The sequence below is a fragment of the Portunus trituberculatus genome, chromosome 40 (assembly GCF_017591435.1).
Source record: "Portunus trituberculatus isolate SZX2019 chromosome 40, ASM1759143v1, whole genome shotgun sequence".
In the NCBI taxonomy this organism is placed as follows: Eukaryota; Metazoa; Arthropoda; class Malacostraca; order Decapoda; family Portunidae; genus Portunus; species Portunus trituberculatus.
In genome coordinates, this window is record NC_059294.1 from 21,704,472 (window position 1) to 21,720,317 (window position 15,846).

At 43.2% G+C, this 15,846-nt stretch overlaps 1 long non-coding RNA gene across 5 annotated transcripts in view; it reads left to right on the forward strand.

The window, feature by feature from the left end:
• LOC123515948 overlaps positions 1 to 14,661 on the forward strand; it is a 16,377-nt gene extending 1,716 nt beyond the window's left edge. The window contains exons 1-3 of one of the 5 annotated variants that reach the window (XR_006678026.1): positions 2,372 to 2,406; positions 12,005 to 12,185; positions 13,801 to 14,661. This is a non-coding gene — a long non-coding RNA (uncharacterized LOC123515948). Of the gene's footprint in view, positions 1 to 2,371; positions 2,407 to 5,514; positions 5,577 to 6,906; positions 12,186 to 13,800 lie in introns of those variants that run through there. The other 4 variants (XR_006678028.1, XR_006678027.1, XR_006678025.1 and 1 more) reach the window with 4 other exon arrangements.
• The last annotated feature ends 1,185 nt before the right edge of the window (positions 14,662 to 15,846 follow it).

Below are 15,846 nucleotides of genomic sequence, written 5' to 3' on the forward strand. Positions count from 1 at the left end.
TTAGTGGTCTTTTGGGTGTGTGTGGGGATATTTCATTAAATATTGGGTGTTTCTAGTGAGTTTGGAGGTATTTTAACCTGTTCTGTGTTTTCTTAGTGTGTTCTGGAATGTTATTGAGATTTTAAGAGGGTTTGGGTATGTGTGGTTTGTCGTGGGTGTGTGTAAGAGTGAATTGGGCCTATACAAGGATTTTTGAGTATGTTTTGAGGCCCTCAACAGGCTAGCTCAGTGTCAGTGGGCCCTTATAACAAGTGTCCTTTATCATTGATTACCCGCTTCGTTCCCAGGTGACGACAGGCAGAATGAGGTGGACGTGGCGGAGGCTGTGGGCGGTCAATTCACGGCGCAGATTACCTACACCTTGCACCACACTGACTGCCCGCCGCTGTTCACTAAAGTCGGGCAAGCCTGTGTCTCCGTGTTCTGCCCTGGATATAGGAGTAAAGGAAATTGTGGTTTTTTTGTTGTTGTTCTTGTTTTTCTGTTAAGATTTGTTTGCTCTCTCTCTCTCTCTCTCTCTCTCTCTCTCTCTCTCTCTCTCTCTCTCTCTCTCTCTCTCTCTCTCTCTCTCTCTCTCTCTCTCTCTCTCTCTCTCTCTCTCTCTCTCTCTCTCTCTCTCTCTCTCTCTCTGTAGTTGTGTTCACTTAGCTAGTGTAGTGTGTGTGTGTGTGTGTGTGTGTGTGTGTGTGTGTCTAGGGATGATATTGGTAACTTGGGTGTCTGTAATGTGTTTTGGGTGAGCTTTTTATATTTTGAGGTGTTGCAGGGTGTTTTGGGTTAGTTTTGAGTGATTTAAGTTGTTTGTGTGTGTGTCAGTTGTGTATGGTGTGTTTTGTGGTGTGGTGTCAGTATTGGTGCATACTGTGTGCTTGTAGTGAATTGTAAGTGCGTTTATTGGTACTATGAGGTTTTTCATGTTGGCAGTATCCAAGGGATTTGACAAAGCTAGTTTCAATGATTTCAAATTGTTGACCATTATAACAGGTTCGGCAGTGTTCCAAATTGATATGGACAGTAAACTGAACAATTGTTTTGGTATTATGGGTTTGGTACGGCAGTTTTCCTCCTTAGGTCTACAGAGCCACTCACGCAAACCCGATCCACCTTGGCTCTCCTTAACATACCATCCTTATCGTTACATCATCCACAATTCCTTCCCCAACCCTGTGTACTACAAGACAACAGGCATTGAGGAGGACGCCATTTCAATATTGTTCCATCTCTTGTTCCAGGATTCAGTACTACTAACGCCAAAGAAGTGAGGCAAGTTTTTGGAGTGAGCGTGCATGACATACAACAGACACCAGACTGCTACTACTGCCGGTGTTGCCAAAGGAACAAGAGGAGGAAAAAAAGGAAGAGAAAGAAGAAAAGGGTGATTCTTGGAGACGTACCAATAAAGTTCTGAAGGTTGGCCACAGATCTTCATCACTGGTGTAGTGTATTTCATTGACCATTTGTAGATTGGGTTGATAAATTTGTAGAATTTGTAGACAGTTGTAGATATGTAGCGGGTATGGTTTTTTGCAATGCCTTATCTACACCAGCAGAAAACGGTAATATTTAGAAGTTATGCATAGCATTGTAATAGGAGTGTACGGTGTACATATGTATATAGTATTTAAGGAAGGAGAGTGTAGACTAAGAGAGGAAGGTAACCTCTTGGGTCACGATTCCTCTGCTCATCACTCATCATTCCTGTTGTGAAGCACAAAGGTATTGTTACGTGTTTCCCGAGATGATGTTTTGTGAGTCTTTCAATGCAATACTTAATTTAAGTGTCTGGCCAGTGTCTTGTAACGTGGTGCAGTTTTTGTTACTTGTATTTATTTTTCATACCTACTGATATGACGATATCTTGTGAATGATACTCCTATATATTTCTAATGGCAACACAATATCTCTTGATATAATAAAATGCATAATGTATCGACTTGTTTTCCTATCAGTTGAAAGAGATGCAAAACAATATCTGGTTTGCAAGTGAAGCGAAATTAGTCAACAATTTGCTGCATGGCGCCACAGCGTCTGAGGTGATATGATGCCACAATATAGTTGCATGGAAATACTAGTAGTAATGTGTAAACTGACACACTCCCGTTCATGATGGCGAAGGTGGGCAGGTGTGGGTGTTGGCGGTGCTAGTGGAGATTTTACATGCTTGTGTGTAGATAGATAGATAGATAAGTTGGTAATTTGATAGGTTCATTCACAGGGAAACTGACAACAGTTCGATGGTGTATACATTGTTACAACAATAAACTTATCAATCAATCAATTAAACATCAATCGGATTTAAAAGGCAAGTGATGAGACGGTGGCGAGCGTGGCTCTCATGACAAGTTTGCTCTGCGTCACTGGGAGGGATAAAACCTAGTCCACCAGCTCCACCTGCTCAGTGAGAGGGTGAGTCTATTAATAGAGTGGAGGTAACAAACATGATGAGACAGTGATGGGACGGTAATGGGGCGGATAATTTAATAGAAAGCTGTATAATAATGCACTGAAGGGGTGACGTGACGTGTGGGAGTGAGTGGATGTGAAAGGTAGTTATTAATGGTGCCACAGAGTCATTAGTGATGGGACGGTGATGCGACAGAGACGGGATGGACAGGCTGTACTAGGAAGGTGTCACATGTCGCCTGCCAGACGTCAGTTTTCTCCGGAACACGTGGATCTGTGTGTCTTGAGTCACTTCATTATATAGTGAGGGCGGCTGCGGAGGCGTATGGGCTGACTGGGGAAGCTTGGGCGTGAGCATGCATGGGCGGGACAAATATGGGTGGCAGTGGGTGTGGAGCTGTTGACGCCGCCCATAGCTTTGTGTGTGTGTGTGTGTGTGTGTGTGTGTGTGTGTGTGTGTGTGTGTGTGTGTGTCGTCATTTCTCCTCTCCTCTCTCTCTCTCTCTCTCTCTCTCTCTCTCTCTCTCTCTCTCTCTCTCTCCTCTAAAATATAGTCTGGTGTCTCTTGTGATGTTGGGTGCTGTGTGGTGTCTCGTCTTGTTGACCAGCGTCTGAGGTGATATGATGCTAAAATATAGTGGCATGGAAATACTAGTAGTATTGTGTAAACTGACACACTGCCGTTCATGATGGCGAAGGTGGGCAGGTGTGGGTGTTGGCGGTGCTGGTGGAGATATCTACATGCTTGTGTGTAGATAGATAGATACATAAGCTGGTAATTTGTTAGGTTCATTCATACGTAAATTGACAACAGTTCGATGGTGTATACACTGCTATAACAATAAACTTATCAATCAATCAAGTAAACATCAATGAGATTTAAAAGGCGAGTGATGAGAGTGTGGGGAACAGCGGGGAGTGGAGAGGAGACGAGGAGGCTGAGACAAGTTTGCTGTGCGTCACTGACAGGGATAAACTCTCCGTGTCAAGGCCCCATCACACCAGAGGCGGTCCTTACTACGCGCAGCAGGTTCTCAACACGTTCATAAAATTTTTGAGGACGTAGTGGAGACGTGATGGAATTGCGAAATCCCTCCACTGCTACGTATCTACCAAGCCTTTACTGCGTACGTCCCTTGATATCGCTACGATATCACTGTGTCCAATCGGGTTTAACTACGGTCATAACACGCATGTGATCAGGCTCCCGCCACGCTCACTAAGTTCCCGCCATGCTCACTGGGTTCTTACCACGTGCCCAACCAGCGCGCAATACGCTCACGTGACGCAAGCAGGAAGTGCTGCTTCCTGTCACTTCAGTTCTCGCCTCTCTTCTCTCATCAGTGGTTCTCCAGCTCTTACATCATTATATTCATTATCCTCATAACGTCATGCTGCCCAAATTAACTTCAAACTTTCCATCAGTCTGTGGTAATGACCAAACTGGAGCGACTTTTCAAGGTGGAGCTGGTGACGTAGAATATTTTCATTTGGCAACTGACCACCACCACCACCACTGTCCAGACGTCCATTTCATCACCAGACACGAGACCTGGGGTGGGGGGGAGAGGGAGAGAAAATGTTGTGCTCTGATAAGATATTCTTATTTTTCCTCTTTCTTTTATTCTTTCCTGTCCTCTTTCTCACTCACTTATTCACTCACTCACTCACTCACTCACTCTGAATCCTGTCCTCCACTACCACCACTACCACCATCAGTTCATTCCTCCACCACGGACACAAACACGTCTTGAAGGAAGGTTAGTCCGCCGCCCAGAGTCACCTCGGCTGTCTGGCTGGCCACCCTGCGTGCCGCGGGACCAGACGAGCGGTGGAGGGGCGGCGGTCGGGGTTGCGGGTGTAACACTGTGTATGAATATTGTTTGTGTTTTAATTAAGGCGTGTACACACTTGTTGCATTTCCACGTATCGGATCACCGTTGCGTAGCAGTGTTGACAGGATAGTGCTTCACCGTTGCGTGTCAAAATATGATACAAAGTTACGCAACGGGTTCGATCCGCCATTTTTCGGTATTTTGGCGTCATCTCAAAGGAATGATACACAACTCACCAACCTTCGTGTGTGTGTGTGTGTGTGTGTGTGGACAAGGAGCGTGGGATCGTCCAGTTGCATGTTCAGTGTTGTCGTGGACGGGCATGATTATTTTTTTGCAATTTTGACCCCAATTGCAGACAAACACAAAATCAGTTGTGTGTATCCTTGTCACGTTTTGATACAGTTCCGTCACATGCTGGAATTTCAAGTCAGTCAACACAGTATTGTTTCATTACACATACATAGAGTGTAGACACCCACCAACTCCGTCATTCATTTTTCCTTTTATTGATTTGATGTTCATGAATAAAACTAAACGTGGCCACAGACAACTGCACATTTGCACTCATGGTATTTATATGCTTGTGTGAAGATAGATGGATAAGCGGGTAATTTGATGGGTTGATAGATATGTAAATAGACAGTTGGGCAAACAAATAGATAGATGGATAGGCAGGCAGATAGATAAGTCAATAAATTCGTAAATAATTAACAATATAGATGTGCATGTAGATAGAAAAAAGTCTATATTCCTCTACTTAGTGTCCTGTCACCCTGGTTTATTGTCAGAAATACTCGTATATCAGGCGGTAGAAATGGTGAATGAAAAATAGTACAGTCTGCCTTTTAAGCACCTTGTTTATTGCCTCGCGGAGTTGCCACACTCGCTGTACAACAAGATACAATTTAATATTTCCTGCTTTGACAAATAACAAAAGCTGGACACGATAACGAAGAGGAAGATGTCACAATAACCAATAAATCGACATGTGGTATTTGTATAAGCATAGCGTCTCATTAATAAGAGATTTAGTAACAGATATTTATCATAAACATATATATACATGCGTCCTGTCTTCACAGACAATCTTTTGCTACGGCAGTAGTCTTTTAGCGGTGGTGGTGGTGAACACAGTTGTGGCGGTGGGCTATACTGACCCATGCACACCACACCCACACACACACACACACACACACACACACACACACACACACACACACACACACAAATAAAGTGAAGTGTTGCTATATTACCGACAGTTTTCAAGAAGTACCAACCACCAGCAGCAAGCCTTCACCACAACACTCCATACTGCCTAATCTTCGTGTATTAAAGGTATTTATAAGGCTATTCACTTAATGTTAGGTTTTCTTTACATATGAGAGTGAAAACAGTACGCAAATATTTTCAAGTAATGGTATAAGGAGCATAAAAAGAGCAAGGCGTCTGTATTACCCTCTCATATTTGTTTCCTTCACTTACCCTCGGCCAAACATGTGTCACAAGGTAGCCACCAGTCTAACATTTCATTTAGTCTAGTCAAAATTTCTCTCTGTGGCTTAATTTTGGTTTGGTGAGATGATAAAGGCTATATATGGATGTCCCGCCGCCGGTGTTGCCTCCAGGCCGCTTCCCCGACGGTCCCCTAGCCAACACCCTACACCCGCCCTCACCCACCCGTCACCAGCCAGTTGGGTCAAATACAATATTTTTTTTCCAATATTTCCTGACGGTAATATTGCGCTTCCATGGTATGTTTTTATGGTTTCTATAAATGTTTCGTTGTGTTTGAAGTGTGTTCCGCGCCTGTGCTGGGTGTATGCAATACACTAAATGGGGCCTAACATAGGAATTATATAAGCTACGCACCACTTCTTTACTTTTATAACTAACGACCACAAATTGTAGAGGATTTTGCTGCAGGACTTAGCCCTGTTGATGGGCCAAATATTTAGAATTATTATATAATGTATTGTGTACTTGTAAGTGTATCTTTAAGTACTGATGACGAGGTCGCTGTGCGACTGATACAGGACAACCTGGATGGGCCCTGGTGGCCCTTTCTTATCCTATTTATGTTATGTTATGTTATGTTATATTATGTTAACATTTCTATTTATAAAACCCAGGATCCTATTTGCCCTATTTCTTGCTTCTAAACATTGCTTTGAAAATTTCATAGTCCTGTCTATCACTACTCCTAAATCCTTTCCTTCCTCTAATGCCTCTAGCCAACATCCCTCCATCTCATAGCTAAAGTTTGTGTTGTCTTTACCTAAATGCATAACCTGACACTTTTCAGAATTAACCCTTTCAATACGGTGATGCCTATGTGGGCGTCATGAAGCCTCAGTACCAAATGTGTGTGTGTGTGTGTGTGTGTGTGTTTGTTTGTGTGTCAGAATATTAAATTATCTTAACCAAACCTATTCTAATCTTGTGTGTGTGTGTGTGTGTGTGTAATTCACTGTTTGATTCACTGTTTGATCTGCTGCAGTCTCTGATGAGACAGCCAGACGTTACCCTACGGAAAGAGCTCAGAGCTCATTATTTCCGATCTTGGGATAGGCCTGAGACCAGGCACACACCACACACCGGGACAACAAGGTCACAACTCCTCGATTTACATCCCGTACCTAGTCACTGCTAGGTGAACAATTAAGCGCATGCTCAGACAAATAGGGGCCCTTTAAAGTTTAAATACCCCACGTATTTTAGCGTATTTCCCCAAAATACTCCATCACTATGTTGCCATATGTTTGGGGATGCTCTGGTGGTGTTTTAGGGATTTTCGATATTTTTCGATACCATGGCCACCGGACGGTCCCCTTAAGAACTGAGTCCCAAGTATAGGAGAGAGGATGACCTCACCCCTAAGAACAACTTTCACTCCCCAAGACACACACCAGTACAAACCCAAAACTTACAAGGCAGAGGCCATATCCTGAGGTGGGTGCAGCACTTGTATCCCATGATTGAGGGACAAAGCCAGAGGAGTGAGAGGAGCATAATAGCTTTCGCCCTGAGAATGGTCCAAGAACCTCGAACCCCACAGCAGAGAATACATAGAACCATATATATAAGGAACCCAAAAGAAAACTTAATGAATTACCCTGAGAGCCAAAACAACAGGGCCCAGAGAAAAGGTATCCAAATACCTATGAGTAATATCCATGAGATAAAAAGAAGCAAAAGTGGACATACTCTTCCAGGTTCCTGCTCGAAGAACGGCAGGAATATTCCGAATTTTCCTGAACAAGGCACTCGTCGCCACTGCTCTAACTTCATGTTCCTTCACCTGAACCAAGCGTATTTCCTCCTCAGACACATCTACATGCGCACACTGGATAACCTGACATATCCAGTGGGAAATAGTATGAGGATGCACTACATGCCAAGGCTCAGAATCTGTCACAAAAAAGCGGGAACATCTAGGACAACAGTCCCTGGTTCTGCGAAGGTACTCCCTGATGGCTCTAACTGGGCACTCTGAAAGAGCAGGAATGGTGAAGTCGGACTGCAATACATCAACTGGGAGTTGAGTCTTCGCTAGAAAATCCGAGGCTAAAGAGAAAGTCATAGAAGCCCAACCCTTTGAGTGACGAACTTCCACAGCAGATGCTAAAGCCAAGAGAAAGGAGGACTTCAGTGCAACGTCCCTCAAAGAAGCCAAACGCAGAGGCTCATAAGGGGACTTTATTAATGAGCGTAAAACTTAAGGATAAATCCCACGCAGGAACGCGTAGTGAACGAGGGGGAGCCAACTTGGCAAACCCCCGAAACAGAGCTGACAGATCCTTATCTTGTGAGATATTCAAGCCAGCCTACTGGAAAACGGGGTCCAAAGCAGAACGATAGCCCCTAATGGACGGTAAGGACAAATGTTTAGTGTCCCAAAGAAAAATTAAAGTCTGTTAAATCCATCACAGATGTCAAGAGAGGATGACAACCCCTCAACTTACACCACCCACAGAAGACAGACCACTTTGCCTGATTGACTCTGGCAGAGGACTGTCTGACCGGACGTGGGGTCATAAATCTAGCAGCCTTCCGTGAAAAGCCTCTCTTTCGGAAGAGATGCTGGAGAGTCTCCACGTGTGAAGGTGAAGAACCCCTGGCTACTTGTGAAAGAGGTGGCGATGAGGCTGGCGGAGCAGAGAGGCCCATTGTAGCAACACTTGAGGAGACTCAGAAGCAGAGGAAACCAGTCTGCCTGGTGCCACCGCAGGGCAGAGTCATGCGAACACAAGCGGAATCTCTGACTCGAACTAGCACCCGCTGAATCAGAGAGAAGGGAGGAAAGGCATATAGATCCAAGCCTTCCCATGGAAAGGCAAAAGCATCCTCTTTTCAAGCTCCTGGATTGGGCAGGGGAGGTACATAAAGAGGTAACTGGTGATTTAAGGCAGTGGCAAACCTGTGGTGCACCCCACACCTAGAAGACCTGCCTGCACACTGCAGGATGCAGGGTCCACTCTGACCCCACACACTCATGACTGAGGACATCTGCTACTGCATTGCACCGTCCTGGCACAAACCTTGGGAGAAGAAAGACTGAATTGTCCTCGCACCACCGGAGAATGTCCCCCGCCAGACCCGAGAGAGACTCGGACCGGATGCCCCCAGAGTTTCTCAAATAGGCCACCACTGTCGAATTGTCTGACATGAGAGACACCACTGTGCCTGAGACTTCCTGCTGAAAGGACTGCAGAGCCCAGAAAACAGCCATCATCTCCAGGTGGTTGATGTGAAACCTCCGCTCCTGAGGAGACCACACCCCCGAGACTAGAGAGTCCCCCAGATGAGCACCCCAACTGTGAAGGGATGCATCAGAAAACAGAGACTGTTCCGGAGGTGCCATCACAAAGGGAGCTCCCTTGATTAGATGACCTGGATCCATCCACCAGGAGAGGTCTGCCAGACACCACTGTGAAGGAGGAACCTGCCATGAAGGAGGGTCCGACGCTGCCTTCCAATGATTTTTCAGGCACCACTGAGGGGGCCGAGAGCGTACCCGGCCACCTGGGACAAGCCTCTCCAGGGAAGCGAGATGACCCAGGAATGACCTCCATAGACACACTGTAGGGGCTCTGTCCTCTAAAAAATTCTGCACCACTGAGAGAAACCGGCTGATCCTTTCTGGCAACTGAAAAACCAGAGTTCTTACTGAATCCAGCACCATGCCCAGGTACTGCTTCCTTTGGCTGGGTACCAGGTCTGATTTGGGCAGATTGATCTGAATACCCAAGTGAGCACACAGCTGTAACACATCCTGGATGGCGCCTATGCATCCCTGGAGAGTCGTCCCTGTGACCAACCAATTGTCCAGCTAACAGCGCAGGAAGATATTGTGTCGATGAGCCCATGAAGACACTGGAGCCATCACTTTGGTGAAGACCTGTGGGATGGTGGCGAAGCCAAAACAAAGAACTTTAAACTGAAAAACCTTGCTCTACACAAGGCACATGAGTCTGGTTGACCAGCATGGGAGTCTTGTGGCTGGTACCAACACTCACACTCTGGGAATGGAGAAGTCCATCAGACATAATAGTACTAAGCTCCACCCCCAAAGTACGTGGAATGGTCTCACTTACGCCTAATCCACGTGATGGGATGATAGGCTGGTCGCCAGGCATGGGAGCCGTATGGCAGACGCTAACCTCAACATCCTGGAAAGGAGTCTGGCTGCCAGGCATGGGAGCTGTATGGCAGATGCCGACCTCCATTTCCTGGGTAGTGAGGCAGCCGCCGGGCATGGTAGACCGATGGCTGTCACTAACCCCACCCCCATAAACACTGCCAGAGGTACCAGGAGCACTGGGCATTTCCTTATCTGAACCACGAATAAAGCCATGGGAGGGGATAAGAGGCTGGCCGCCAGGCATGGGAGCCGTATGGCAGACGCCACCATCAATATCCCGGATAGGAATCTGGCTGCCAGGCATGGGAGCTGTATGGCAATTATTGACCTCCATATCCCAGGTAGTGGGGCGGCCGCTGGGCATGGTAGACCAATGGCTGTCACCAATCCCACCCCTATAAACAGTGCAAAACGTATCCAGGGCACCGTATACTACCTTACCTGCGCCAGGAACCACGGCATGGCAGCCACCTGTTATATTTGCGTCTGCAGCAGATGCTGGTACCATCTCAACCTCGTGACTGCGACCAGCTGTCCCCGCTTGCCCTGGCCTCTGCACAGCCCCACTTGTACCCAGCTGGGAATTGTCTACCTATGAAACCGGAGACTGGAAACCAGAGAAGGGGGAACCCCGTGAAGAGGAAAGAAAGAGGGAAAGCTGACCCAACGTCTCCTCCATCTTACACATGCGTTTATGCAGCTGCTGAGACGAAGGGAAAGACTTACGCTTACCAGAAGACTAAGCCTTCCTCCTCTCAGTACAATCTTTAATACTATCCAAAAGACATTAGAAACTGGTCGTGTGACAAGGCCTTGCAGCAATCACAATGGGAAGTAAGGCTACAAAACACCTCCCTATATGACAGACACTCCCCATGAGGGTCCACCATGAGACGGGAGGGAACGAGAACATTTCACACACTTACGTGGCATAATAACACACTCACAACTCCTGGTAGAAGAAAAACAAACCAAGAAGCGACGAAAGACAAACCAACCACTGTTGAAAAGAAAAAACAACAATGGGCCGGTGAAAGAGATGAGCTTTAGACTACGTGTAAGCCCTGTGACAGCAAAGAGGCGAATGAGGGAATTGGCCTGATGGCTGATAACTGGAAATAGAAAATGGGCAGGATGTCTTTGCAAAGAAAACAAGTAAGGGGACCAAGTATTTCTTTCATTTCTTTCCTTGAGCTGTTAGACATGATGTAAGTTTGCTGTGGGAATGAAGGTTTAAGCAATAATTATTAATTATGGGTAGTAGTATGTGTAATAACAAATTAGTTATATTTTATGTTGGTCAGACTGCAGCTAGATTATGCTGTGCAGTTCTGGTCCCCACATTATAGGAAGGATATAGATCTATTAGAATCAGTGCAAAAGATAATGTTTAAAAGGATACGGGATGAGGGATATTATTCCCTTTGAAGCGAGATTGGAGATACTAAATGTGCATTCCTTAGAGAGACGTAGGTTAAGAGAGGGCCTGTAGAAGTATTTAAGTGGTTTATGACAAAGGGGTCATGAGCAAAATTCTTAGGATCAATAACCAGGATAGAACCAGAAATAATTGGTACAAGTTTGAAAAATTTAGGTTTAAAAAAGAAATGGGAAGGAACTGGTTATCTAACAGAGTGGTTGATGAATGAAACACTCATTAATCATGTTGCTAGTGTTGAGTCAATTAGAAGCTTTAAAAAGAATACAGAGTTATGGATGGAGATGATAAAGTGGATTTTGGTAGTTTTCTTCTCACAGGAACTGCCACTGCAGTTTCTTGTTTTTTTTTTTTTTTTTTTTTTCTAATTGCCTTTATTCCAGGTTGATAATGTTTAATGGCACATAGATCTTCACATTCTTACCTTTTCCTCCTTTTTTTTAGTAGTATAGTACAATGATAGCTGATATATCTCACCCCTTGCATTTGCTGTCTTCTCTTAATTGTATTATGAATGCTATAAATTTATATATAGTTTAGGTTTCAAAGTTATTAATCCAGTCATATGAACAATGAGCCAATTATTCTAGTGAGTATTAGCACTTTGATGTTGGTTACAAGTGAGGAAATTGCCATCGATGGAGAATGTTATTTAACAGTCATGAATGATGATTAATTTTGCAGATGGTGGTGGTGGTCCTGTCATATTGGAAGTGCTGTCATCAAATGTCCCAGGAGAGGTCATCAGTGAAGTTAATATCAGTACTAGTCCTTCTCTCAGTAAGTGGCAGAAAATCATTCAGTTGGTCACCAAGGTCCATGATCCTCTGACCAGCAACTTGTAATGGCCAAGACATAAGGAAAGGTAAGGAAAATGTGCAGATGCCTTAGCACTTGATAAATGACCCAGGGAGTCTTCTATGAAAATCTTCACACTGGGTCAGTGGTTAATTTGTTACATGTATGTTTTTTTGTTTTTTTTTCTACTGAGACTAGTCTTTACTTTAGGTACCAAAATAAAGATACTTTCATTCATTATAATTATCTTAGTTATTTTTTATGTAGAGCAGGTAAAAAAGTATGATCCTAGCATATTTCAATTACAGAATGCTTTCTTGAGTAAGTATGGTTTGTTTGAGTAATTGCTCTATAAGGCTTATTATATGAGTGTTCAGAATATTTCACTTCAATGTATTTGTATAGGTAATAATTGTTAGCTTGTGTGCTCTTTATTTTAATGAATAAATTAATTAATTACTATTGTTGCATACAACAGGAAAGTTGTGCTCGTATTGTCCTATCTCACATATACAAATAGAGGCATCCTAGTATACTTATACAATCATTCCTCACTCATGTGCAGTTGGGGAGCTCTCTCCTCTTCTCCTTAAAAGATCCAAGGGTTGTCATTGATTATAACTCAGTATTGGTGGTATATAGATTATTGTGTCTATATTAGTTACATTTTGTCAGGAGTTTTGCCAATATAGTTACATTCTTAGCTTTTTCTAGTTAACCTTGACCCTCCATTTTACATACAAAACAGAGAATTGTTTGAAGCACGTGCTGGAGTTGCAGGCAACTTCAGGTACAGAAGTTTTGCCAATATAACTAGTTACATTCTTACCTTTTTCTAGTTAACCTTGACCCTCCATTTTCATACAAAAGGGAGAAACCATTTGATTTAAATTGTTTGAAGCACGTGCTGAAGTTGCAGGCAACTTCAGGTACAGGAACAGTGTGCTAATTTAGCTGTAATCAGGCTGAAGCTAAAGCTGGTATAGTATTGTTAATTTGGTACCCTAACCTACAGAACTACTTCCATTTTGGGAAGTGGTGTATGCTGATTACATTTGAAAGGTAATAAATCTATAGCAACAAGGCATGTTCTGATGTTTGTTTGCTTTGAACATTTTCACTTTAGTTCATATTTTTCTGATCATTTTGATTAAAAGAATTAGTTTACCTCTATACAACTTTACAATTTCGCTTCCTCTGTTAAATGTCTTGTTTTTTTTGTCAAATATAGCAGGCGCACCAAAGGGGATACAAGCAGCCAACATATCATGCACTGCAAGTAACACATAATGCTGTAGAATTCAACTGGAATGGAAAGATCACCTCCCTTTCACTGCAGATTTCACGACCTGCAAAGTAGTTTGGGTAGAGATGAGAATTATAAAAGTTAAGATTCATCACTGATAGATTATCTATCTATGTAATTGGTTAACATCCACTTTAAAGGGAGAATATAGCTGTGACAGGCATTCCCAACAGTCTTATTTTTAATGCCTCTATGGGAAGGAGAGGACAGCATTACTAATCCCATCTTTGCACCTGATGACAAGGGTCACTTGCCAAAGTGTAAGAAAGCCAAGACAGTTAACAGATATAAGGAAAACTTAAGATAAAAATAGATAATGGAGACAAGACAGCTCAAGCTGCTCAATCAATCTCTCTCTCTCTCTCTCTCTCCACAGACCCATACACCAGTGGCGCCAGCAGGGTTGGCCTGGGGTGGCAGCGGCCACCCCACTGGCCAGTCACAAATATCGGTTGAAAATATCGATTGCCAATTTTATTTATTTTTTTTACAGTGTTGCCAGTGCTTGAAAAATTAACTCTAACCTTTAAAAGCATGAAAGAAAAGTCTAAATCCCAAAAATCTTGAAAAATCTACACCAACTGTATGAAATGTTCCCAAAAATCTTGAAAAATCTACACCAACTGTATGAAATGTTAGAGAGAGAGGGGAGGTGGTGCTGGCTCAGCTGATGGCCTTACGTGTACAATACACATGGTAATGTAACATCACAGCAGTTGAGCAAACATCGTCTGTGCGTCACCTTCCAGTACATTCTTCTGCTTTGCTCTGCTGGTAAGTGTATCCTACTAAAATGAAACTTAAGCATTAATTAATCATATTAATCTTTACTGATATATTTTCACCCTCTGGCATTGTGCATTATTATTCACTTAAAGACACTCAAATATTATTTATGTCCCACGAGAAAATAGTAAAGCTGAGTGTGCCATTCCAGGTGTGGTGTTGAGTAAATTGAGTAATCTAGCTGATGAGAGGGGCAAAAAAATGCCACAGTAGGTGGGGTCATTGGGATGTACTTGTAAGTATAATGATTCTTATGGAGCTACGGTCAGCTATCATTAGATTGGAAACGCTATAGTGTCAGGGACAAAGTGGACAGTACTTATAGGTTTGCCAAAAAACACAGCAACTGGCGAATAATGTTGTTCTGAAAATGCAATTGCAGCACTGAGGATCTGCAACAGGAGAATAAAGTTGTAATAATAGTACTAGTAAAATAAAATTCCTGAAATTATGACTTTTTAATTCTGGTGTGCCACCCCAAGATTTTAAGTGTCCCCCCCCCCATGGCCACCCCTATGAAATTTTTCTGCAGGTGCCACTGCCACACACTGAAAGATTTCAGAGAGTACATGTAATCTATTAGTAGGAAGCTGTGATAGTATCATGTTTGAGGATCATCAGCATCTGTTTTAATACAGGTTGCTACTGTATACTCTGCCTTTAGTTGAAAAATTCCTTTGATGGTGGTGGTGGTGGTAATTCCCTTGCCGAGTTTAGTGAACCATGTTCCTAATGGCTGGATTGGGGTGCTTGGATGGTTTCATGCACTGTAGGAAGTATGATTTATGCCTGTGTTAGCTCCAATAGGTAGGTGAGGCTGAACTGCATGTGGAAGTCAATGAGGCTGCTAACACCGTCCCAGAAGAGATGCAATGGGTAGGTAAAGGCTGAGAGGCAAGATGCACTGGGACCCAGCACACCACCAGTCATGATATGCTGCTGACTATCTATCAACCTCCCAGCAGCAGCCGCCTAGTGCAGACAGCGTGCTAAATATATTTGTATGTATGTAATACAAATCTTGTACTTTATGGACTAATGCAAACTTATTATTAATTGGTATAAGATATTAAATAACTGCCTTAAAAAAGAAGGGAGGATTTTGGCTGAAAATGAGATAAGCTGCAATTTACATATAGGTCTTGTGTATGTGCCATAGTTGTTACTTCAAAGTTGCAAGGAAAACTAGAGTACTATGTACTCATTTCCAACCAAAATCCTCTCCCTGCTTTTACTTACACACAATTTTTTTATTTAACCCTTTCAACATGAGGCCGTGTATTTTGCGTCCTCGCAGTGCTTGTGGCATATCCGAGGACACACATACTGCATCATTCTGCTAATTTATTTGTATTTTTTTTTTCTCCTAGGATACTGTAAGAGATCTTTAATAATGTAGGTTGTATATGATATAATAGCTTATTTGACTTTCATCACTATTCCAAAGGTGTATGATTGGCTTGTACCAGGATAGGTACCAATGCACCCTGATGGCAATGAATGACAATAATTATTATTTTTTAATGGAACCAATAAGTATAATAAAACCCCATGCAATTTTTATAGAAAATAATTATAGTTTGTCTGTTTTTGGCCATTTTCTGAGGGTGACAAACAACAGAAAACCTTCACTTTT